The sequence below is a fragment of the Zonotrichia albicollis genome, chromosome 7, assembly GCF_047830755.1.
Source record: "Zonotrichia albicollis isolate bZonAlb1 chromosome 7, bZonAlb1.hap1, whole genome shotgun sequence".
Lineage (NCBI taxonomy): Eukaryota > Metazoa > Chordata > Aves > Passeriformes > Passerellidae > Zonotrichia > Zonotrichia albicollis.
Window position 1 is genome coordinate 6,630,522 of NC_133825.1, and position 26,080 is coordinate 6,656,601.

Below are 26,080 nucleotides of genomic sequence, written 5' to 3' on the forward strand. Positions count from 1 at the left end.
TGCATCTCAGGGGCCCTATGGATGCAAGGGTCAGTAATCAAACAGTGGGGCCCATCGAAACAAGGAGCCATTGTGACACAGCAGGGCCGCATGGAACCAATGGACCCTTGTGTCTCTGTTGGGGCTCATGAAACCAAGAAGCCATTGTGACATTGCAAGATTTCATGGAATCAAGGAGAACACTGCGACAGTGTGAGCACCCATAAAATCAAGGGAACATGGAACAGGTCTGCCTCGTTTGGACTCCTGGGGGCTGTCTGACAGCTCCCACTGAATTTGACATGTCAAGGGCCACTTCTCATCTGACTGTGAAGCACTGGGGCTCTGTGCATTCCTTCCTATAGAAAAGAACTGTCTTTCTTGTCTAGGCTCCCATGGCAGAAATTAGGATTCTGCCTCTGTAATTCCCTATATCCATGGGTTTCTCCCAAACAAAATCTGCCAATACAGTCAAGTCTGGCTAGCCTCAGTCTCTGGTGACTGCCTCTCATCTGCCGCGGGGCTCTGTGCTTTCCTTCCTATGGAGACCACTTTGACACTACCGGGTTTTGTGGAGCCAAAGGGCATAGTTACACTGTAGGAACTTGTGGAACCAAGGGGATCATTGTGACACTGTGAGTACCATGGATCCAAGGGGCCACTGTGACACTGTGGAGCCTCATGGAACCACAGAAATCTTTGTGGTTCTGTTGGGCTGCATGGTCCCAAGGTGCCAGTGTGAAGTGCTGGGGCTCTGTGGAACCAAGAGGCCATTGATGCATTTCAGGGCCTCGGGGAGCCAAAGGGCCATTGTGATCCTGCAGGGCACCGTGTATCCATGAAGAGCATTGTGGCATTGCAAGGCCCCATGGATCATGGAGACCAGTGTGACACTGTGGGGCCACACAGAACCAAAGGGCCACTGTGACCCTGCAGGGCCTCATGTATGGAAGGGGGCCATTGTGACACTATGGGAAGTTGTGGAAATAAGGGGATCATTGTGGTACCACTGGAGCCCATGGAACCAAGGGGCTGTGGTGATACAGAGGGGCTTCATGGAACCGATAAATCATTATGACACATGAGGCCTTGTGGAACCATGGAGACCATTAAGATCCTTAAGGACTTGTGTAACCAAGAAGCCATTATGACACCTGAGGGCATCATGGAAGCAAGAGAACCATTGTGACACTACAGGGACCTGTGGAACCAAGGGAACATGAAATAGGTGTGGCTGCCTTGGTCTCCCAGAGGTCACCTGACAGGTCTGGCTGATCTTGGAATGTGGAAGGCCACTCCCATCTGCCCCTGAAATATTGGAGCTCTGGGCTTTTCTTTTTATGGAGAAGAACTGTCCATATTTTTCAGGCATCCATGGCCAAAAATTGGATTCCACCTCTAAATTTCTGTGTATCCAAGGATTTCTGAAGACAAAAGCTGCCCGGACAGACAGGTCTGGCTGGTCTTTGATTCCTGAGTGCCAGAACTCACCTGTTTTCCAAACACTGGAAACGGCTTTCTGCTTTTCTTTTTATGGAAGCAAAACATCTCTCTTCTCCAGGCACAAATGTCTGAAATTAGGATTCCACATCCATAATTTCAAATATCCAAGGGTTGCTCCAAGCAAACATGCCAGGACAGACAATTCAGGCTTGCCTTGGCCTCTGGTGGTTGCCATTCATCACCTCGTGAAACATGGGAGCTCCGTGGTTTCCTCTCTATGGAGACCAATGTGGGGGCCTGAATACATGTTGTATTGTGAGATCAGTGTGTGTCTAAGTTACTCCAAACGAGCTGCAGCTGCAGGGTCCTTAGTTGGGCAACAGCTGTAGCTCGTGAGGGTAACTGAGATAAATAGGGGTGGGTCAAGAGCCCAGGAGGAGCCCCTGAGAAGATAGAAGAAGAGCCCCAGCAGAGAGGGAAGAACAACGCTGCAGCCAAAGAGAGAGAGAGAGAGAGAAGGTATGGAATCCCCCGGACAGCCGAGAGCTGTGACAGCCTGAGAGCTGGGACTTTACGTGTATGGCAGCCAGAGAGCAAAGATTACAACAACTGGTGACCCCGTGTGAAGACGAGCATGCAGCCAAAGAGAGAGAGAGAGAAGGTATGGAATCCCCCGGACAGCCGAGAGCTGTGACAGCCTGAGAGCTGGGACTTCACGTGTATGGCAGCCAGAGAGCTGGGACTATAGAAGAGGCAGCCTGAGAGCTGGGACTGTGTGTGTATTTTAAAAGAAAAGGGGGAAATGTGGGGGCCTGAATACATGTTGTATTGTGAGATCAGTGTGTGTCTAAGTTACTCCAAATGAGCTGCAGCTGCAGGGTCCTTAGTTGGGCAACAGCTGTAGCTTGTGAGGGTAACTGAGATAAATAGGGGTGGGTCGAGAGCCCAGGAGGAGCCCCTGAGAAGAAAGGAGAAGAGCCCCAGCAGAGAGGGAAGGACAACGCTGCAGCCAAACAGAGAGAGAGAGAAGGTATGGAATCCCCCGGACAGCCAAGAGCTGTGACAGCCTGAGAGCTGGGACTTTACGTGTATGGCAGCCAGAGAGCAAAGATTACAACAACTGGTGACCCCGTGTGAGAGAAGGTATGGAATCCCCCGGACAGCCGAGAGCTGTGACAGCCGGAGAGCTGGGACTTTGGAGTATCAGCCTGAGAGCTGGGACTTTACGTGTATGGCAGCCAGAGAGCTGGGACTATAGAAGAGGCAGCCTGAGAGCTGGGACTGTGTGTATATTATAATTGTTAAAAGAAAAGGGGGAAATGTGGGGGCCTGAATACATGTTGTATTGTGAGATCAGTGTGTGTCTAAGTTACTCCAAACGAGCTGCAGCTGCAGGGTCCTTAGTTGGGCAACAGCTGTAGCTCGTGAGGGTAACTGAGATAAATAGGGGTGGGTCAAGAGCCCAGGAGGAGCCCCTGAGAAGATAGAAGAAGAGCCCCAGCAGAGAGGGAAGAACAACGCTGCAGCCAAAGAGAGAGAGAGAGAAGGTATGGAATCCCCCGGACAGCCGAGAGCTGTGACAGCCTGAGAGCTGGGACTTTACGTGTATGGCAGCCAGAGAGCAAAGATTACAACAGACCAATATGACATTTGGGAGCCTTGTAAAATGAAGGGGCCATCGTGACACTGCAGAGCACCATGGATCCAAGGGACCACTGTGACACTGTAGAGCCTCGTGGTACCAAGGACATCATAATGTCTCGTTTGGGCCATATGGTCCCAAGGGCCAGTGCAAATCAGCAGCGTGGGATTAGCCCCACTGTAACTCAGAGTTAGTCAGATTTTACCTCAGAAGAACTAGGCATGAGTTCCAAGTCCTAGGAATCATTCCTTTAAATTAGGGTGAGCTTGAGAGTTCCCCCATAAGCCTTTAGTGTTGTTATGCTAAATTGTCCAAGTTCTACTCCACTATTGGTTTATTGGTTACTTGTTTCTTCTATATGGTTATTGTTCTAGTTTTCTACCCCCAAGTGTCTATGTTGTTGCTTCCCCTTTGTCTCTGGTCTTAGGATGCTGCCCCTTCTGCTGTGCTGAACTTCTCAATAAACAATGTTTATTGTTTTTCACCCTGTTATTAAAGTTCTTTTACGGCAACTGCATCGAACCCGCTCCTTTTCATTTTTGCCAACCTCGCCCTGAAGTCAGGGAACCAGAGAGGTTTGTCGCAGTCACATTGATTGTGACATTTGGTGCCCAAACAGGCACCATGACATATAGGGCTCCCTGCGTCGGTCACGTCAGCTGGGGTTACCTGATGGATAAGCCAGTGCTCCCCGGGATTTTGGATTATGCTGAGCTCTGTAGATTCATCGTTACTTCAAGGGACCTTGTCCAGGATTGGCAGGGACAACAACAGTGTCACCTGCATAGGATTGCAGGTGGATTTGGGGACACACAAGACGTTTATTGCCCATTTTGCCACTGTGTTTTTACAATATGCACCCAAGTCTCATAATTGATTTTGGGTGTTCCAGTGGCTCTTCCCCATGAGGCAGAGAAAGACAAAAATGGGCAGCCAGATGTCCAAAGCAGAAAGGAGCATAGATGCATGCTTTAATTCTCACTTATCATGACATAATATTTTCAAAGAACAAATTAAAATCAATCACGAGGTGGATCATTAAAAATCTTCCAGACACCTCTGCTGACAAAATCCATACCGAATTTTGGGACTCAGTGGGAGATAATCTGTACAACCCTTCAACCTTTTGATCAAAAGGGACCGCATTGCACCCCACACGCTCCCCATCTTTCACACCATCCTTGAGACCCTTGACCAGCAAGCAGTGTGTTGAAAACTCAATCCGATTGTCACTCCTAACTCAGGATCTCCCCTCAAACCCGCCTGACTCAGACCTTCCACGATGGTCCAAGATGGGGATGGCCACGCGGTCTTGGAGGATCAAGACCAGGAGATTCAAGATGGAAGGAGCCTGAATGTGGCACAGGAGCCAAACCATCCTCCCTCCATCTTGTCTCCTCCACTTCCTGCTACCACAACCTTCTCTTCTGCCCTGAATGAACCTCCAGGCTCCACCCCTATGACTGCGGGTCAGGCCCCACTGTCAATCATTCCACCTTCACCCTGGGCCATGCCTCCAGAAGGCCAGCCTGGAAGTCCGCCATCCTAAATCAAGGCCCTTCCTCCCCAACACCTGACAAAATAGCAGTGCCCTTTGCCTCACCCACCAGCAACAATATAACCCCATAATCAAAGATACTAAGCCCAACTGTCACACTATTTCTAATCCAAATGTTTCTACTCCAAGCTATTCTTCCTCCCCAGAAGACAGTTTGGATTCCCCAGAGCCACCTCACCCCTCAACCTCTGGACATCCCTAGGAAAGGATCTGGAAAGAAACAGTTAAGGAAGAAGACTGGCAAATAGTCTCAAAACTCCTCATTGCCCCTGTATGTTATGAAAGAAGGGGGCAGAATCCCAGGTTTCAGCCATTGGTTTACAAGGAAATCAAGGACTTGTGTAGGGCAGCTAAAGACCATAGGAAGGACTTACCGTCATTTAATGGCCTAATGAGGGCCATGTTTACAGCATATGTCCTAACTCCCTACGATTTAAAATATATTATGACCATGTTGTTGTCACCTACAGAATACACCCTGTGGGAAGGGGGATGGAAGTGTTTACTTAATTAATTAATAGCAGACTATGCTAATAATGAGGCAAGGGCGGAATTGACAATCAACCATCTAGCTGGAGAAGGACAACACAGCCTACCAGATGATTAAGCAGCAGATATCTCCAGAGAAGTATTGGATGATATTGAAGAGATGGCTTTGAAAGCTTTAATCCAGGTATCGGATGGTAGCACCCCCAATTTGGACAACCTTGGGTGGCTGCAGCTAAAGCTTTAGGACAATTAGACCATCTTGGGTGCCACTGGCAGGCAAACCAATGCTACCTCCCTCACACTGAGTGGCCTGCTCTTAGACATAGAGACCATCAGACATGCTACCTTGCAGAACAGCAATACAGTTTTTACTCTGGGCACATGGGTATGACAGTGAAGACTCTGAGGACATGTGTGGCATGAACCTGTCCAGCCACAGCAAGTCAATCCACAAGAGCATACAGGTACTGAAGGAAGGGTTCAAGAAGCTTCAAGTAGAAAACAAAGACGGGTTCAAAAGACTCTTCCAAACCAAGGGACTAAAGGGTTGGATGATGTCGAGCTAAAACAGGACTATTAATTCTTTTAGTTGTTGTTGTTGTGTTGTTAATTGTCCCATGTTTCTTTGGATGCTTTTAGAAAGTCTTACAAAATTCTTTCAGTCCCATCTTTGTTGTAAAACAGAAAGGGGGAAGATACCCAACAGAGGATCCTCATGGACTCCTTGGAGAAGAGAATTGGAGACCAGGATGGCACAAAAAACTCTTGGGCACTGAGTGTGGAAAGGAAAATTTCTGAAAGTACCTAAAAGTATTCCTAAATCTATTAAGTACCTTAAAAACCTTGAGTATCTCAAGGCATTAATGAGCCCCACTGAGTGTCAGTACAAAGCTCTCAAGGGACTCATTAAAGCAGATAATTGGGGCATGATTGCACAAACCTCTCACAGAGTCTGTATCAAAAGAGAAACACAAAGTACCTTAAAATAACTGAAGTACCCTGAAATATTAATGAGCCCCATTGAGTGTTGTTACTGACAAAGCCTCTCCAGGGACTAATTACAGCAGAATATTGGAGGCCTTGATTGCACAAACCTCTCAGAGACTCCAAGGCAAAAGCCAAACCCAAAGTCCTTTCAAAAACCTGCAGTCCTGCAGGGAGCATTCAGGAGCCCCCAGGGCCATTCCTGAGCAAGGCTCCCCAGGGACTCCTTCCAGCAGATCCTTGAGCCCACTGGGATGTGGGCTAGGGGGGATGCTGAGGGCAGGACAAGGGGCTGACAGTGCCCAGCCAGGCTGGGGCTGTGCCAGAAGGCCCCAGGGCCTCAGGACAAGGTGTCTCCTCACAGCCCTTGGTGGCACAGACCCTGCTGTGCCCCACGGCACCAAGACTATGCTTCTCTTTGTCCCCACCTGTCATCACTGTCTGCAGTTCTCTCCTCTGCCTGGGGCCTGGGGACACTTTCTCAGTTATGTTCCTCAGTGGGACCCATTAAAAGTCTAAGAAACTTTGGAGTTGGATTTTGACTTGGAGTTCTGGAGAGGTTTCTTCAGCTCCCTCTCAGGGACTGATGTTCAGGCCCTCAGCACAAAGCCCCAGAGGCTCATTAAAGTCCTTGTGCTGTGTCTGTGCTGCTGAGCTGGGCTGGGCTCCTGGCACAGAGGCAGCTCCTGGTAACCAAGAAAACCTTCAAAAGCACATTTCTCTTGATGAGCAGCTCTTCTGCCAGCCCAGCAGGGCTGGGGCACTGCCTGCAGCCACCCCGGGCACAGCACAGAGGCACAGAGAGCTTCAATCAGTCAGGGCTGGGAAGATGCTGAGAAGTGCCTGGGGCAGAATCACTGCCAGCCCTTGGCACAGGAACCTCTGGCTGCAGGACAATGCAGCTGCAGCTCCTGGAGCCATCTCCGAAAGCTGGAACATCGCAGTGCCTACAGACCCTGTGAGTACATTCTCTTATTGTCTCTTGTGCAGAGTCGCCGGGGTGCCCATGGCTGTTGTGCAGAGCAGGGTCCTGCAGCCCAGGGCGCTGTGCTGGGGCAAGGACTCTGCTGCCTGCTAGGGACAGCTCTCAGCCAGCCCTGGCAGCTGCTCCCAGCACTGGGGGATGAGATCTGGGTGGGAGGAGACAGCTGGTAAGGCTTGGAAGTGTTCTTGTGTGGGGAGGATGCTGCATTGTTCAGGGCTGCTCCCAGCATGACATTTAACTGAAGAACATTTCCAAGTCAATTGTACAGGGAGCACAGCGATGCAGGGACTGCATGAAAGGGGAAATCCTGCTTTTCTAATCTACTCCTCTGGGTTGCCTGAATTGAATATTGCACCCAGATATTCATCTCTCATTTAACATTGAGAAAAAAAAAATTCTTTCAGATCTCAATAAACCAGACAGTGAGATACATCAGCACAGCGTCCCTCACAGGCAGCATCAGTGTCACTTTTCCAGCTTCCTCAGGGTTTCTCTGACATTGCCATCAGAGCCTGCAGAGCCAGGAAGTGCCTGAGTTGGGAGGAGTCTGCAGGGCAGAGCTGAGCCCCCAGAGCTGGGCTGGGCTCTGGTAGCACTGGCAGGGCCCAGCCCTGGGCACAGGGAAGCAGCTGCTGGCAGGGACAGCTCCAGGCAGCAGAGCCCTGGGCAGGCAGTGGGGAGAAAGTGCCCCCAAGCTGTGCTGGGATATTTCAAGTCCTCTCCAAGCACAAATATTCCATGATTACTTTTTTTACAGATCCCTGTGCCAAGACAGAACAAATGTCCAACAGCAGCTCCATCAGCCACTTCCTCCTGCTGTCATTGGCAGACACGCGGCAGCTGCAGCTCCTGCACTTCTGCCTCTTGCTGGGCATCTCCCTGGCTGCCCTCCTGGCCAACGGCCTCATCATCAGCGCCGTAGCCTGCGGCCACCACCTGCACACACCCATGTTCCTCTTCCTGCTCAACCTGGCCCTCAGTGACCTGGGCTCCATCTGCACCACTGTCCCCAAAGCCATGCACAATTCCCTCTGGGACACCAGGAACATCTCCTACTCAGGATGTGCTGCACAGGTTTTCTTCTTTCTCTTCTTTGTGGGAGCAGATTTTTCCCTCCTGACCATCATGTGCTACGACCGCTATGTGTCCATCTGCAAACCCCTGCACTACGGGACCCTCCTGGGCAGCAGAGCTTGTGCCCACATGGTAGCAGCTGCCTGGGCCAGTGGCTTTCTCAATGCTCTGCTGCACATGGCCAATACCTTTTCACTGCCCCTGTGCCATGGCAATGTTCTGGGCCAGTTCTTCTGTGAAATCCCTCAAATCCTCAAGCTCTCCTGCTCCAAATCCTACCTCAGGGAACTTGGGTTTATTGCTGTTACTGTCTGTGTTGTTTCTGGCTGCTTTGTGTTCATTGTTTTCTCCTATGTGCAGATCTTCAGGGCCGTACTGAGGATCCACTCTGAGCAGGGACGGCACAAAGCCTTTTCTACTTGTCTCCCTCACCTGGCTGTGCTCTCCCTGTTCCTCAGCACTATCATGCTTGCTCACCTGAAGCCCCTTTCCACCTCATCCCCATCTCTGGATCTGGCCCTGTCAGTTCTGTACTCGGTGGTGCCTCCAGCCCTGAACCCCCTCATCTACAGCCTAAGGAACCAGGAGCTCAAGGCTGCAGTGCAGACACTGATGAATGGACGGTTTCAGTAACACTAAACTGCTTGCCAGTTTCCGCAAGTCACTTGCAATAAATTTTGTCTTTGATAATACTTCGGTTTGGTATTTGATTTATTCTTGTCTTTCCTTTGTCTTAATCTTTAATTGTCCAGAACAAATGGCATTGTTGGGGCCATATTTCATTTTGTTTCTCTCCACATTTGCTATGGCCCCAGACTGTGTCCACGAGGATCTCTGCTCTCAGTGGTTTTAAGTGACCTAAAGCATCTCCTAGCAAAGTCTTCCCTTGCAATTCCCCTTTTGCTGCCTTCTCTGGAGCTGCAGCAGCAATGTCTGTGTGCAGAGCTGGGGGTATGTCAGGGACTGCAGAGCAGCTCTCTTCCTGCTGGCCACACCATTCCTGATCCAGTCCAGGAGCCATTGGCCTTCTTGGCCACCTGGGCACACTGCTGGCTCATGTCCAGCCTGCTCTCCATCAGTGCCCCCAGGTCCCTTTCTGCCTGGCTGCTGTCCAGCCGCTCTGTCCCCAGCCTGTAGCACTGCAGGGGTTGTTGTGGCCAAAGTGCAGGACCCAGCACTTGGTCTTGTTCAACCTCACCTTGTTGGGTTTGGGCCCCCGATCCAGCCTGTCCAGGTCCCTCTTCAGAGCCCTCCTACCATCCAGCAGATCTACACTCACACTCAGCTTTGGATATCTTTTGCTTCACAGAGCCCTGGAGTGCCACAATGGTCTCCATGATTCCATGAGGCTCCACCAAGTCACAATGGTCTCTTGGTTTTATAGGGCCCTCAGTTTTACAGTGTCCTCTGTTCTACCTGTGCCCCGCAGTGTGACAATGGCCTTTTAGTCCCAAGGGGCACCATGGTATCAAACATGTTTCCTTCATTCCATGAATGCCCTCAGTGCAAAAATTGCCGCTTGGTTCCATGGGGAGCTGCATTGTCAGAATGGCCCCATTGTCACACAAGGCTGCAAGTGTCACAACAGTCTCCTCATTTCCACAAAGCCACACAGTATTACAACGGTCTTCTGAATTCCATGAGGTCAGAGTCCCAAAATGGACTCCTTGGTTTGATTTAGCCCTGCACTTTGAGAAGAGACCCTTAGGTTTATGATGCCACACAGTGTCACAATCATCACAGAATCACAGAAGTAACCAGGCTGGAAAAGACCTTGGAGATCAGCAACTCCAACCTGTGACCCAACATCACGTTGTCACCTAGACCATGGCACTCCAGTCTTTCCTTAAACACCTCCAGGGATGGTGACTCCACCACCTCCCTGGGCAGCCCCTTCCAATGCCCAATCGACCTTTCTGTGAAGAACCTGTTCCAAATGTCCAGTCTAACCCTCCCTTGGCACATCTTAAGCTGTGTCCTCTTGTCCTGTCACTGTTCCCTGGGAAAAGACCCTGATTCCCCCCCCCCCCCCCCCAAACTGCACCCTCCTGTCAGGGAATTGTAGAGAGTGATGAGGTCTCCCCTGAGCCTTCTCTTCACCAGGATAAAAAACCCCAGCTCCCTCAGCTGCTCCTTAGAGGACTTGTGTTCCAGAGCCCTCAGCAGCCTTGTTGCCCTTCTCTGGACACGCTTCAGCCCCTCCATGTCCTTCTTAAATATCCAGCCCAGAACTGGTCACAGCACTTGAGGTGCTGTCCAAGCAGTGCTGAGCACAGGGGAAGAATCCCTGCCCTGCTCCTGCTGGCCACACCATTCCTGATCCAGGCCAGGTGCCATTGGCCTTCTTGCCTACCTGGCTTAGCAGGTTCCCAGCTGCTTCCTTCTGGATTACAGGGGGGCTGTTCTGCTCCCTGTGTCCATCTACAAGCTCAGGAGAACACTTGTCCTGAAGACAACCTGTCCTAATGTTGAAAACTGGGGCAAAGAAGGTGTTAAGCAGCTCCACTTTTCCTTATCTTTAGTTACTCTATTCCTCACTGCATCCAATAAAGAGTAGATGCTCTACTTATCTGTCCTTTTGCTATTAGTTTTTTTTTAAAAAAAAATTATTTTTCACAGAAATGGCCAGGTTAAGATCTAATTGACCTTTCACCACTCTACTTTTCCTTCTGCACAACCTAACAACATCCTTAAACACTTCCTGAGATGCCTGATTTATCCAATGGTGATGCACTCTCTTTTTTCCTGAGTTCCCACAAAAGCTCCATGCCCAGCCAGGACAGCCATTTTCCTGCCAGGCTCAGCTTTGGCACAAAGGGACAGGCTGCTTCCCCCTTAGGATTCCTCTCTTGAGGTGTGTCCATTCTCCCTGGACACTTTTGTTTTTAAGTTTGTTTCCCTTGAAAAATCAATACCTGATTCATTACTCTCCAAATCTGCACCCTGAATCCAAGGTCTGCCCTGCATAATTCCAGTGATGTAGTTTTCTTGCTGCCCCTCCTTCTTTCACAGAATATTGGAAACTTGATTATTTCATAGTCACTATGCCCCGGCAGCCTCCAACCACCACATCTGCCACCAGCCCTTCTCTGATTGTGACCAACAGCAGACAGAGCTTTCCTTGGAAGTGGGAGTGTTACCAAAATTTTGGCAAAATAGTAAAACTCCATAATCCCAATGTAGCATTAAGAAGCAGCATTCTTTATCTGGCTAGATACACGGGGGGGATAGCTCCTCCCAAAGCTGTGCATGCTGAGTGCTGGAAGGTTTCTGTTTATGTTCTGTATTTTGCATACATATTCAAAATATGTATTTTTGCATTTGTCTGAAAATAATGTTAGTATGGAAATCACTTGTGGATGGTGGACTCATCAGGTGCTGCTGGGACATAGCACATTGCTCAGGGAAGAGCGAGATTGTAATTAAATTGTTTCCTGTTCAACTGTGGTCTATTGGCCATGAAGGGAAACTTTCTGTGCCTCTGAGTCTCACCAGTTCCTGACCCCCAAAGGACACAAACCTGATGAGTTGTGGCTCCCACTCCAGAGGTGGCACCTGCACCTCCCTCCATACCCAGAGCAGAGCTCCCTTGTCCCAGTGAGTCCTTGGCAATGCAGGGATAAAGGAAACAGGACAGGCTGTGGGGATCAGGGGCAGGGCACAGCCAGGGATTTGCGGCAGTTGTGAGCCCAGGGCAGGATCCGGACCTTGGCCTTGGTGAACCTCATCCAGCTGTCCTGGGACCATGGCTCCAGCCTGTCCAGATCCCTCTGCAGAGCTTCCTGCCCTCCAGCACAGCCACACTGCCACCCAGCTTGGGCTCACCTGGGAACTGACTGAGAGTGCCCTCAATGGCCTCATCCAGATCAGCAATAAAGAGATTTCACTGACCTGGCCCCAGTCCTGAGCCCTGGGGACACCCTGGATGTGACTCCATTCCTCAGCTGCTCTGAGTGCCAGGGGTTGGATGGGGGAAATGGTGGAGAGGGGGTAGGGACAAAGTGTGATTGATTGTCAGCCATGAAGGGACTTGATTTTCATATCTGTTCAGACTTCATGAGGAGGTGCTGGGGATCAATATCAACTGGGGATTGCTGATATCAATCTATAAACAGGAAAAGAAAACTAAACAGGAAAAAACATTTTTCTCTTCATTGTATTATATGTAGGAGTGATAATTCATGCAGTAGAAATAGATATATGTATGTATAAAGTATTATTAGAATTTAAACCCATACTTGTCAAACTACTCTAGCCTGGAAGACAGTCCTATTCATGTTATAACTAATTCCCGGACAGTGTCAAGATAAAATCAGATCTCTTCTCTGTGTGAATAGAGCAAACCCGAGCCACAATGTCTACAATTGCTCTGGTCAGGGACAGAGTTATTCACATTGTAACTAATTTCTGTACCAGTGCTGGGACAATACCACAACCTGTTGTCATACGAAGGAGACAGGGTGGAGCCATCAGAAGGGGGGTTCCTCTGACACCAGCACCTGTGAGATACCATCAGGAATTTCCTGAGCGATGATCACTGGGACATCACCAGGCAGCCCATGAGATCATGCAGCTGGACTGATCAAATCTTGGACACTCGGGAGATGGCATCACCTACTACATGTGAAAGACTCCTCTTCCTGAGCAATCAGGCATTTGTCTAGGCTGTGGAAAGTTCTTTGTCTGTTCCTACACATGTGTGGTTCCAACTTTACATGCAAAGGGACAAAAAAGAACTATGTGGTCATTTCTGCCCCAGGCAGAATCAACTGTATATAAGCAGGCTGCTGGAAACACTTAGGGTGCACCTTAGGGGAAACGCTGTCTCTCTGTCAGCAGGAATCCAGGGTCACCCAGCGGCTGCTCCCGAGGCTGACGCTGACTTGGCTGTGGGATTGCGAAATTTTCTATTTTTTGTATATTGACTTAATGAATCTTTGTCGAATTTTTTTATAATTTGGCTACAGATTTGATCATTTATAACAATTGTTTTGAATATTGTAGATTCATTTTGAATGCACTTCTGAAATTTGTTTAATTAACCACAGAAGGATTGAAGACTTGATTTATTCCCAAGGGCTTGTCTTGTTTGGGTGTTTAGAACAAATGTTTATGAGCTTTTCTCACTGAATTCCTGAACTGAAGAGCTCAAGAAGAAGTGGCCTGTGGAGTAATAAAAATCATCAGCAACCTCCAAATGGCTGAGGGTCCATCCTCATCAGAGCAGCAATGAACAGAAACGGGCACAGCTTTGTGGCTGCCACAGCTCTGGCATGGGCCCTGGGCCTGGAGCAGGAGCAGCTCTTGAGGGCCCCAAGGCCGGGGCTCATGTGCTGCCCTGACCAGATGTGGAGAGCCTGGTTCAAGCATGGCTTAAAGAAAGAGGCCATGAAGGTATTCAGCTAAGGGAAAAGCAGCCTTTCCCAGGCTTGATCCTGTAAATAATTAGGTTCTCAGCCACCTTTTATATAAACAACAAGATTCTCAGACCGTTCTGTCCTTGACTGCTACTGGGAACAGATGGCCGGTCTGGGAACAGATATGAAGGTTTTGAGAACTTTTCATATCATGGTGAGAACACTGATCTTGGTTTCAGTAAACTAACTTCAGGTATTGTAAACAAAAGGAGGAGCTGAAGTTTCCTCTACAGCCTATCAAGAGCTCATATTTTGCAATATGCATGAAGTGAATTAGTACTGTTATAAAAGGTGTCTTATTTGATCAATAAACTGGAGTCGATGCTGATCAAGAAAGGTGGGTCTTCTCCCTCCACTTCAACATAATGGTGACCTCCTCGACGTGATATTGCGACACCACGAGAAGTTGGAGTGGAATACGGGTCGGGTTTCCGTGTCCGAAGCAGCAGCCGGGAAAAGAGCAGCCGGAACAGCAGAAGCGTGCAGAGAAAAAAAAAAGCGGAAGAAAAGATGCCGAGACACGCCGTGCTCCAGGTGACCATAACAGACGAGCCTGGCCGAAACGTGCGGCCGAGACCTTGAAGAGCTGCAGAAAAGCGCGCTTTCGATTTAGAGGTACTGGAAAGGCAAGCCGCATATGATCTTTTTATTGCTTTTTTACAGACAAGACAGATTAGGGGATGAATTTGCAAAAGGATTTAACAGGACTTTGGACTGGCGGCTATGCTGGAGGGGTTTTCCTTAACCTCCATACGGTTTACGAGTTAACAGGATGGCGTGAATTCGGTGAATTGTTATGGGAAGCTGCTTGGGAGAGCGATAAAACTGTCAAGAGCAAGCCATGGCTGGGGGAGGGGAGCAGCCGCGCCGAGCCACTGCCTGTAGTGCTGTAGCGGCGATAACAGAGGCAGTGGCAGGGAGAGCCGCCGCCGCGGGGGAAGCCGCGCCACGCCGTGGAAGCCGAGCTGAGCCGCGGCCGCCCGGCCCTGCCCGCTGTTGGTGCCGGTGATGATGACGGTCTTGACCCCCCGCAGGAAGCCCCCGGGCCCGGGCCGGGGCCGTGCCCCGCAGACAGCGCCAGGCGGCCACCAGCAGCACCAGCACCAGCAACACTGCGGCCATGCTGGGCCTGGCCCCGGCGGGAGCTGAACCAAGCCACCGCCCTGCCGCGGGACTGGAGGGTTTTTTTGCCCGCTCCGACACCACGGGGAGCCGCCCTGGGGAGAGCGGAACCTCCGCAGGGGGAGTGACTGCGCCGCCGCGGCTGCAGCGCAGACGGAGCACACGCTGCACCCAGCGCGGGGGGGCTTGACCCCCCTCCAACACACGCGCCACGGGAGCAAATAAACTGTTGGTGGCTCTGCTCTAAAATGGACAAATATCTGTTATTTTCTTGAATGTACCTGTACTTTATTTAAGCCACTTAAATCTGTTACCTTAGTTTATATGTATTTCATACTTATTCTCATAAGCTTTGAGTTTTTCCTCTCCTACTCAGACATGTGAAAACTCCTCTTATACACAAAAGAGGTAGACTGCAAACTAGTAGTAAGCCAAGAGAGAGAAGACTGCTGCTGTTCTAAAGTAGTTGTTTTAGCTTGTTGATTGAAAACTTAGATCTGCAGCCTCGTAGTTTACCAAGAAATACCAAGACTCCCTCTCTCTCTCTCTCTCTCTCTCTCTCTCTCTCCTGTCTGTGCAGTTTCTGTTCTTGCCATGTCTGTGCTTGGCTGCAGGTGAACCTGAGCCTAAAATAGAAACTTGCAGTAGCTTGAGCTGCTTCAGCTTCCTTCTCTTAACTTTTAAGTACCTTTTTTTTGAGTTTCTGAACACTTCAAGTATCCACTCTCCAATAATAATAGTTTCAAGAGGTTTTGCATTTCAAAGTGCAGACAGATCTCTCTATCAAGCTTTAGTTTGATCCTAAATGCTGCTTTTAAAGATTTTAAACAGTGTCTTATTCCAGTAGTATGCAATGTAGCTTTGCTGTTCTCTAAGAGAGAATGTATTTCATATAGCCTTCATAATAGACTTGTAGAGTCAAAAGTAAACACACACAATGAGAAAAGAACTTAGAAGAATTAAGAAATGAGAAACCCAGAGTTTTCTGATGACATAGTTTTAGCTCAAGCACTGAAAGCTAAATAAAGAATAGTACACATTTTAAATAAAGAAAAATAGTTTTAGTATAGATTAGAGGTTTTATTGAATTACTGATATAAAAAGTAATGCATGAACACAAACCCTAAGTAGTATATGTGTCTCAAAGATTTGAGCTAAAAAATGTCTATTTTACACAAAGAAAACATCTGTTGATGTATTTCCTCAAAAAGACACTTTATAGAACCGCTATATAATTGTTTTTAAATAAGAATTCTTTCCTTTCTCTGAATCCAAAGGAAATGTTTGTTTTTTAACTACTGTGCTTTCCACCCCAGCCACTTTAGAAAGCATAATAATAATATGAATAAAATAATAAAATATGAAATAAATAATAAAATAAAATAATGATAAATAATAAAATGAATAATAATAATAAAATAAAATAATAATAAAAATATGCAATAACATTTTTGAAATAATTAATAATTTCAAATTTTAGTTAATAAAAACTTAGTTTTTAAAAGCATGTGATTTACAAAAACATACAGCATTTGATATTCATTTTAAAATATCACTTGCTTTTTATCATGATTGCAAGCAAACAAACTTTTGTTGACCAAAAGTTTTCTGTTAAAATTAAAATTATATTAAATATAAGTTATATAAAATTTAAAATCAGCTATTTTTTGTTAAAATTAAGTTTAAGTGATGTTAAGTTTTGTTAAATTAAAATATTTAAAATGTAAGTATTTTAAGTCTAGATGCTATTAACTTTAAGTAGTGTTAGATAAATTTATGCTTTTATGATAGGCGTTTATTTTATGACCTGTGTGCAAAGTGTTGTTGCGAACATTAGAGAAACTCTAGTTAAAAGAGACAATTAGAAGCATTTGTGAGTAGAGCCATTTCTGTTTAAAGTATATTTGCTATTTGAAAATAAAAAGCAAACTTACCATACAAACGACACAAATGAAACCTGCGCACGTTACTCCTTTAGCTTATTTTTGTAAATTGTATTAGCACACCTGAGTTTTATTTGAGCCTTGTAACACATAATTTTTTTTTGTATCTGTCATATAACATATCCTATAAATAGTATTAGCCTTTTTAATTTGTTTCCCTAACTTAGATCCCTTGTAAGAGAGAAACCTTGCTAGCTGAGAATATTGCTTATAATGTAATAATTTTTAGAATTGTCTATTTTTGTATTGCAAAGAGTGTGACACAGCCCATAGAACTTTTCTGATTCTTATTTAAGTTTTATTAGAGTTGATTAATTTTACATGTAAGTTTTGTTAATCTTAAAGTAAGTTTGTTAAGTTTAAATATTTTAAGTGCTTTAAGTGCATGCTAATTTTCCACTACTCCAAATCAACTAAAGACTGAAAATCACCCAGCTGATGCCATTTGAGCCAAATGACTCGCCGTTCGCCTCCTCCCCAAGTGCACATGAGAGAAGACAGCTGACAACCTTTTAACCCTTTGAAGTAAAAGCCATTGCTCAGACCATAGGTGAGAGACCTTATAAAAACACTGAGTGTACTTTTGAATACTTTTATTTGTTTTACTTTGTATTCTTAGTAGTATTCAAACTATAGTCAGTAGAATGATAAAAAAACCTAGCATACCAACCTCCTTGTGCAAAAAAGAAAAAACCGGGAATTGTTAGAGATTTTTTCAGAAATGGCTTAGAAGGCAGCTGTGAGGAGCAAATTCTCACAGCCTGTTTCTGTAAACAGTAGAAGTTCTCAGGTTGTTTTTAAACACAAGTAAAAGTGACAAACATGAAAGCCTTGAGAACCTTGCATACCAGAGTTCTCAGGCAGCTTTCTCATAACAAGTAGATATTCTATCTTTGGCTGTTTTAGGAAAGTAAAATTAAGTTTTGAGAACACAAATCCTAGTATTGGAAACAAAAGAAGGAGTTGGTGTGTTATCTCTGACCTATTGTGAGCTCGGGTTTTGCAATATGCATGAACTTAATTAACACGGTTATAAAAAGTGACTGATTGAGTCAATAAACAGAGTTGATGCTGATCAAAGAAGATGAGTCGTCTCCCTCCACATCAATAGCCCCTCAAAAAGTCTTGTCAATCAACTCCTTCTTTGCTGTCCAGTGGTGGAGATCACTGTCTTACACCTTGATTGGAGGTCAGGCACAGCCATAGTAACAAGCTGACCCTCCCAAATGCCCCAACTACTGAGGCCATCCTGTGATAACAATGCAAGGGGAGGGGAAGGATAACTATACATCTACAAACCTTTTCTTAATATATATTTAATAGTCACCCTTTAATTGTGAGAGTCAACCATAGGATTACTCATCTATAACACTCCCCCCTTTTTTTTTTCTCTAAGTCATTTTGCTCAAACAATTAAGTAAAAAAATTTCTCTGTCTTGAATGGCTCATAGTAGCATCTGTTGATATGGGCAAGGACAGTGGGAACAGGAGAAAAAATCTCAGTTTTTTCTTAGACACACTTATTTGGAATGGACAAAAGGGCAGCACAGAGATCCAGTATGGCTTTGATTCCCATCTACCGTGCCTATGTGGCTGCTACCCATAGCCAGTGTATCTTAGGGGTGAGTACAGAAGCCAACTCGGTCCTGCCCTCCAGTGCCTGTTGAATTAAAAGACAACTGAGGAATTATAGAGGTCTGGTATGGCCTTTTGTCCCTACCTTACCATGCTTATGGGGTTGCTACCCACAGCAGGGCTATGGAGCCTTATTGGTAGCAAACAAAGGGGCCAACTCGGTCTTGCTCTCCTTCCTTTGTCTTATTTTCTCAAAGAAGCTGTCCCATTACCTTTTACAGTCCTTTGTGTACTTCTCAACAGATGCTGTTATTTCTCATCCATTAAAACAGGAAGAGTTCTCAAGTTAGTTGATAGAAGCTTGACTCTACTTTTTGGGTATCTTGGTGTTTTTCTGGTTGTCTTTCAGTCTCTGCTTGAAAGTCAATCTTGTTTCACCCAGCCTGGATGTTGTAGTCCACTCTTTGGGCTCTTCTACTGGGCCTTTGACTCTGTTGCCGTGAGTTCATCCCCGCTCTGCAGTTCGCACGGCTGATTCGGTGGTGAGCAGTACCTGAAAGGGACCTTCCCACTGAGGAGTTAGAGGCTGATCTCTCCATGACTTGATCATCACCCAGTTCCCGGGATTAATATTATGGATTCTGAAATCCAGGGTGGTAGTTTAGGTAATTGCGCCTTTATGTCTTAGCCCTTTTAAAGTTTGTGCTACAGACATAACATATTTCTTGGCATTGGCTTCCCCTTCCTCATAGGTGGCAACCTTCTGGGGTGAGGTCAGGAAGGGTAATCCAAACATCATTTCATAGGGTGACACCCCCAGATCTGACTGGGGTTGGGTTCTAATTCTTAAAAAGGCCAAAGGGAGACATTTTACCCATGACATTTGGGTTTCAATCATGAGCTTAACTAGAGTTCTTTTAAGAGTTTGATTCATTCTCTCAACCTGACCAGAACTCTGTGGATGCCTTGGATTGTGAAATTCTTATTTTACTCCCAGGGCCTAAACAACTTTCTGCAATATCTTTAATGTGAAATGGGTTCCCCAGTCTGAATCAATCCTTTTTGCCATTCCATATCAGGGAATGATTGATTCTAGAAGTGTTTTACTCACAACATTGGCATTGGCTTTAACAGTGGATACCACCTCTACCCAATGAGTCACGTGATCTACTATCACTGGCAAAAATTTCCACCATTGTACCTGGGGAAGCTTGGTAAAGTCTACTTGGATGTTTTGGAAGGGCCCTAAGGCTAGTTGTCACCCTCTTCTGGGTGTTTTCTTCATGATTTTCTTATTCACTTGTTGACATATCACACATCCTTCAGTTACTTGCTTGGTTAGCTATTCTGAAAATTCCTTTGCATCCCAAATTTCTTAGAAATTGATCACTTAGCGCTTGTGTACCCCAATGTGTTGTTCCATGTATGCCTTCTAGCATTTTCCTGGCCAGGAGTTTATTCAACATTTGCCTCCCATCTGCTAATCTCCAACTTCCCTTTTTTATCTTTCTTAGCTCCTCTTTTAAGGAGTTCTTCCTCTTCTGTCCCACTGAATACAGGGACTTTTTGCATTACTCTCATGGGTGTTAATACTATTATTAGTTTTTTTGTCTCTGATTCAATTGCATTTTTAGCCTCTAGATCAGTCTAATTGTTCTCTTGCTCCTCCTGAGTTGCCCTTTTTATGTCCTTTAACATACACCACTGCTACTTCGTCTGGTAATTGTAAGGTTTCTAACTGTTCTAAAAGAATTTTTTTGTGAATCAGTCCCTTTCCCCTTGGATTTAATAGCCCACTCTCTTCCCAAATTTTTCCAAAGGTATGCAGTATTCCAAAAGCATTTTTTCAGTCTATATATATTGTTCCCCTTTTCTGTGCTAATATTTCCAGAGCTCCCTTTAGGGCATATAACTCACACGCTTGGGCTGACCAGTTGGAAGGTAACTTTCTCTTTTCTATGGCTACCAACCCTTCATCCACTATAGCGTACTCCAATACCCTGTGCCCCTTTATTACCCGTGAAGATCCATCGATGTACAATTGTTTTCCTCTTGGAGTGGTTGGTCTGTTAGGTCCTCTCTTACTAGAGTTTGATAGTTTATAATCTCTAGGTAATTATGTATTAGTTCCTCAGGTGGTTCTCAATACAAAAACTGGACAGGTTTGAGTTGGTTACTCACAATTACCTCTAAATCATTATCTATTAAGATGGCTCCATAATTTAACATACAGGAATCAGTGAGCCATTTCTCAGCCTTTCGGCTTAGGACACTTCTAACTGAGTGTGGAGTGCATATTTTCAATTTTCCCCTAAGGGTTAATATCTTGGTTTAAAAAGACAGTTGTGCACTAAGGAAGGCAGAAGCCTCCGTTAAAATGGAAAATGCAAACCCCCTTCCCTCCAAATTTTTATAATTTTGAAATTGCATGGGGGCTCTCAGGCAAAGATATTGGATCAGGATTAATAGTTCTTTATTAGGGAAGAAAATTAAACAAATAAACAGTGCAGTAATACAAAACAGTACTGATAGAGTCAGAATATGACCTGACATCATGTTGGTCAGGGTGTTGGTAGCAGTCCAAGTGAAATGGTGGCTGAAGTCCTCCTGAAGTGGCAGATGTGGTTCTGTTGAAGCAGTGATCCTGTAGAAGGATGTAGCCTTCCTCTGAAGATCCAGTGATGGTGTAGATGGGCCTGGTCTTCCTCTGGGAATCCAATGGAAAAGGCTGCTGATCCTCTGAGAATCCAGTGGGAAAGGCTGTTCTGGTGTCCCAAAATCTCAGACTATATCCAGTTAGGGACGCTTGGCTCCTCCCTCTGGGCGGAGCATCTCACAATGGGATGCTGTAATTTTGATCAGTCATGCAGTGACACTCAATGGCTCATTAACAGCAGATGTCCTCCCAGAGGGAAGATTCGTTTGTGGAAGAGATAAAGAAAACTTCCCAATTAACAGAAGATAACTGCCACACCTCTAAGATGGGAACAGAACACACACATTGCCTTGCAATCCAGGACATTATCCACCCCTTATTCTATTTCCATCTGCATTGCAATAAAACCTTCCACACAGTTCTCACTTAAGACTAGGTTTCCCTGTGGTACACAACGGCTTTCTCCATCTTTCTGCATTAACCACCAAGTGTAACCAGGTCTTTGAGCTAAAACAATCCCACAGATGGCGTTGTCTTTGCCTGAGGTGGGATAAATCCAAACAGTCTTTCCTAAAATACCTTTCATCTGTAGAACAGGGACTTTGTCTCCATACACTGTGTGCAGGGGTTCAGACTGGGCAGCACCAGCTCGATTGATGGACCCTCAGGTGTTGAACATCCAGGTGGCTTTTGCTAAGTTCACTTCCCAATTTCTAAAAGTTCCCCCCCAAGTGCCTTCAGAGTAGTCTTAAGCAGTCCATTGCACTGTTCAACTTTCCTGGCAGCTGATGCATGATGGGGATATGATGGATCCATTCAATACTGGTTCCCTGGCCCAGGTGTTGATAAGACCATTCTTGAAATGAGTCCCATGGGCCTGAGGCATCATGGGCCCATCAAGCTAGGAAAAACTCTCCCTTATGTTGCCAATCTCAGTCTATCTTTGACACCTCTATTTTTGCTACCTGATCTACCTGTTCGTTCTTTTGGTCGTTCTTTTGGTGTTCCCCATTAGCCCAATTCTTGGGGACATGAGCATCTATGTGGTGGACCTTCACAGGTAGCCTCCCTACCCTGGAAGCAATGTCTTTCAACTCATCAGCAGCCCAAATTGGTTTTCCTCTATGCTGCCAGTTAGCCTCTTTCCACCTCTCCAGCCATCCCCACAGAGCATTGGCCACCATCCATGAATCAGTGTAGAGGTAGAGCTTTGGCCACTTCTCTCCTTCTACAATGTCCAGGGCCAGCTGAACAGCTTTGAGTTCAGCAAATTGACTTGATCCACCTTCTCCTTCGGTAGCTTGTGCAACCTGTTGTGTGGGGTCCATATGGCTGCTTTCCACTTCCGGTTCATCCCTACGATTGGACAGGAACCATCAGTGAAAAGACCGTAGCGTGTTTCCTTTGGGAAAACTTGGTTATATGGAGGAGCTTCTTCAGTCCATGTTGCTGGTCTTGTTCTTCATCTGTGACACCAAAATTTTCTCCTTCAGGCCAATTTGTAATCACCTCCAAAATCCCTGGGCCATTCAGTTTACCTATACGGGCAGTGTCTCTGTCCCTCTGGGAGCCTCTCAGGAACCCTCAGCCAGTCCCGAGTTGGCAGACACCGGGGACCAACCCCGACACAGCCGACAGCGGGGAGACACTCTCCCAAGCCCTGAGGGTATGGAGGGCACGTGGTCGTCTCTTCAGCAGGAGAGACACCAGAGACATGGGTACAAGATAAAGGGCCGACTCTTAGCAGGGGTTAATCCCAGGTTTTATTCTAGGAGTCCCAAAGGAGCCCCTACACCTCAGGGCGCTCCTGCTGAGAACCCTGGGAGATGTGCCAAGGTTACATTTAAAGGGAGGTGGAAACCAAAAGTAGATAACATTTTATTGACCAATAAGTGACCCTAAGGGACAGGTACTGGGGGACAGACATTTAGAACAGCGTATGGGGCAAGGCTTGGGGTGCTGACCCCTGGCCTCTGGCTAATCACTCGACATCCTGGACCGAAGCTTCTAGATGGAGGGGATGGGATGCTGAGTGATTGACAGAGAGCCAGGGTGGGGATTTAGGGATGATCTCAGCAAGGGAAAGGGATTACACAGGTAAAGGGAGGGGGGTACCATCTGGGATGAACCATTTGGGAAAAATATGGGGATTCAAAAACAAAACTATTACAAAATATTATAAAGTACAAAAACACACTACGACACACCACCCAGGTCTGGTGTTTGCTGCACAAGCGCCCAGATCCGGAAATTTTCCAGGGCTGACACAGCCCAAGTCCAGGAATTTGCTGGCACAGAAAGCCAAAATCCGGCAATTTCCTGATGCCAATACAGGTGCTCAGACCTGGTGTTTGCTGCCACTGCCAGTGCTCAGATCTGGATATTTCCCTGTTCTGGCAGAGCCAAGTCCAGCAATTTTCTGGCAAAGAAATCCAAAATCTGGCAATTCCCTGCTACCGTCATTAGCAATGCCAAGATCTGGTGTTTGCTGGCACCACCAGTGCCCAGATGCGGGAATTTCCCAGTGCCGGCACAGTCTGAGTCTAGTAATTTTCTGGCAAAGAAAGCCAAGACCTTGCAAATACCTGGTGCTGGCCCCACCCAGATCTGGTCTTTGCTTGCACTGCGGGTGCTCAGATCCAGCAGTTCCCCAGTGGCAGCACAGCCCAAGTCCATCAGTTTGCTGGCACAGAAAGACAAAACCCGGAAATTTTCTGGTGATAGCACCGGCACCACCCGGGTCTGCGTTTAGCTGGCACCGCCAGTGCCCAGATCTGGCAATTTCCCTGTGCCAGCACAACCCAAATGCAGCAATTGTCTGGCAAAGAAAGTCAAAGCCTGGCACTGCCCAGATTTGGTGTGTTGGGGTTGGTTTAAAAAGAAGAGGGAGATTTCGGCTTAAGGCCATGGGAAAACCCTCTTTAGTCGGGGTGAGCAGAAGTTCCTACCCATGATCCTCTCGTTTAGTTATGCAGATTGTTGCTAGAAAGTTCTGAGCTCTCTTTGCTACCATTGGTTACTTTATACTGCAAAAATTGTAATATTCTTAATCATTCCTTCCTCTTGGATCCTTCCCTCAGATCCCACCTTAACCCCTCCCCACATTACATTACATTATTTAAATGTATAAATATCCCTGCTATACCCTGGACCCAGGCTTCTTTCTGCTTCTCTCTCTGTACTGTGCATGCCGTCCTGTTTGTTGTGTTTGCCTTCATTAAAGTTCTGTTTCCAGAGCACCAGATGAAAGCAGTCTCTGTCTGTAAAGTGGCCAGAGCTGGTTCTCAGAGAAACCACTGGTCAACGGTCCGGACGAGGACCAGAAGGTTTCACTGGCGTTTGCTGGCACTGCCAGTGCCCAGATCTGGAAATTTCCCTATTCTGACACAGCCCAAGTGCAGCAATTTGCTGGCACAGAAACCCAAAACCTGGCAACTTTCTGCTACTGGGTCTGGCACCACCCACATCTTGTGTTTCCTGCACAGGAACCCAGATTTGGAAATTTCCCGATGTCAGCGGAGCCCAAATCCGGCAGATTTCTGTCACTGGCAACGACACCACCCAGATCTGGTGTTTGCTGGCAGTGCCAGCGCCCAGATCTGAAAACTTCCTGGTGCTGGCACAGGCCAAGCCCAGTGATTTGCTGGCACAGACAGCCAAAGCTTGGAAATCTGCAGGTTCTGGCTCCAACACCACCATGATCTGGTGTTTGCTGGGACCGCCAGTGCCCAGATGTGGAAATTTCCCGATGCCTTTACAGCCCACGTCCAGCAATTTGATTTTAGCCACCTTAGGAAGGGAAGTTCCTCGGACTGTGACTTTCCTTTTTCTTGAAACTGTTTAAACCTGCTCTGGACTGAAAACCCAGACAAACACCGGCAGCTCACGCCTGTGGCCCCCCGAGCTCTGGGACGCTGCATTCCAGCACCAGAGGGACTTAGAAGAAACAGAGGGAGCCAACTACAACCCACACAAAGGACTTTCTGAATTTGCCATCTCTTCAGCACTGTCAGAGGTTTTATTTAATATTATTCATTTTTCATGCCTCTGAATACTTTACTTGTTAAAAAAACTGGGGTTTTTTTCACTTTTCTCAAGGGAAGTCTTTCCCTGAACTAGTAGGGGGAGGGGCCGCTTGAACTTGCTTTCAAGACGGACCCCTTTAGGAGGTTTCCTCCCCAAATTTGTCCTAAGCCAGCGCAAACAGTCACAATGAAAATTTCACCAGTGGCGTAATTTCCTGGTGGCAAATCTTGTGACAGAAGCTTGACCTTGTTCTCCATGAGAGATTCTTGGGAAGAGCAGACAGGAGAAGATTCCTGGAAAACTGAAACAGCTTTCCGGAAGGGAAAGGAAAATGAAAGAAACAATCCAAGATGTTTTACTCTATTTATTTCTATGCTCCCCTTTTCAATGTTGCACTGCTTCTCCATCCCAGTAATTCCAGATGCACCTCACCTCTAGGATGGATGACTTAGTGATTTTTAGACACTCCAAAATACCATGAGCCAGACACAGTTTTCCTTCCCCTGTTTTTACTGGAAAGCAACCCTGGAGGTGTAAGGGCAATGCTGGGCTCAGGTAGGAATCCTACCCCAAGGGAAGGTGGCCCGACAGTGTTTGACCCTCAGCAAGGACAATGCCCAGCAGCAGGCGAGGGGATCGCTGTGCCAGTGTGCAGGAGTCAGGGCTCTGCATGTGGGCTCAAGGCTGCAAAGTTCCCGTGTTTGGGCAGACGGAGGGGCTGTCCCCGGGGCGCGCGGGGCTCGAATGTGGGGCTCGTGGGGCGAGCGGGGAACGGACACGGGGACGAACGGCCCCGGTGCTTCACTTGCAGCAGCGGCGGCGGCGGCAGCGGCAGCGGCAGCAGCAGCGGCGGCAGCAGCGGCGGCAGCAGCGGCGGCAGCGGCAGCAGTAGCGGCGGCAGCACCAAAACAGATACTTTTGAATAGTCTTTCTCCTTTTCTTTCTCTTTCTCTCTTTCTTTCCCTTTCTCTCCCTTTCCGGCTGTCGCGCACCCTTCCCTCGGGGTCCCTTACCCGGCGTCCCTCTCCTCTCCCCGCCTCCCTCTCTCCTGCCGGGCCGGGCCATGCCCCCGGCCCGCCCCCGGCCCCTGGCGGGGCTGCCCCGTGCCCGGCCCCGGCCGTCCCGCCGCGGTCTCGCCTTCGCCCGGCTCTGGCCGTACTGGCGGTGGCGCTGCTGGGCGGGCATCA

The 26,080-nt window shown here is 47.2% G+C and overlaps 1 pseudogene; it reads left to right on the forward strand.

Moving 5' to 3' along the window:
* Positions 1–21,898: 21,898 nt before the first annotated feature.
* LOC141729574 (serine/threonine-protein kinase pim-1-like) overlaps positions 21,899–26,080 on the forward strand; it is a 47,321-nt pseudogene continuing 43,139 nt past the window's right edge.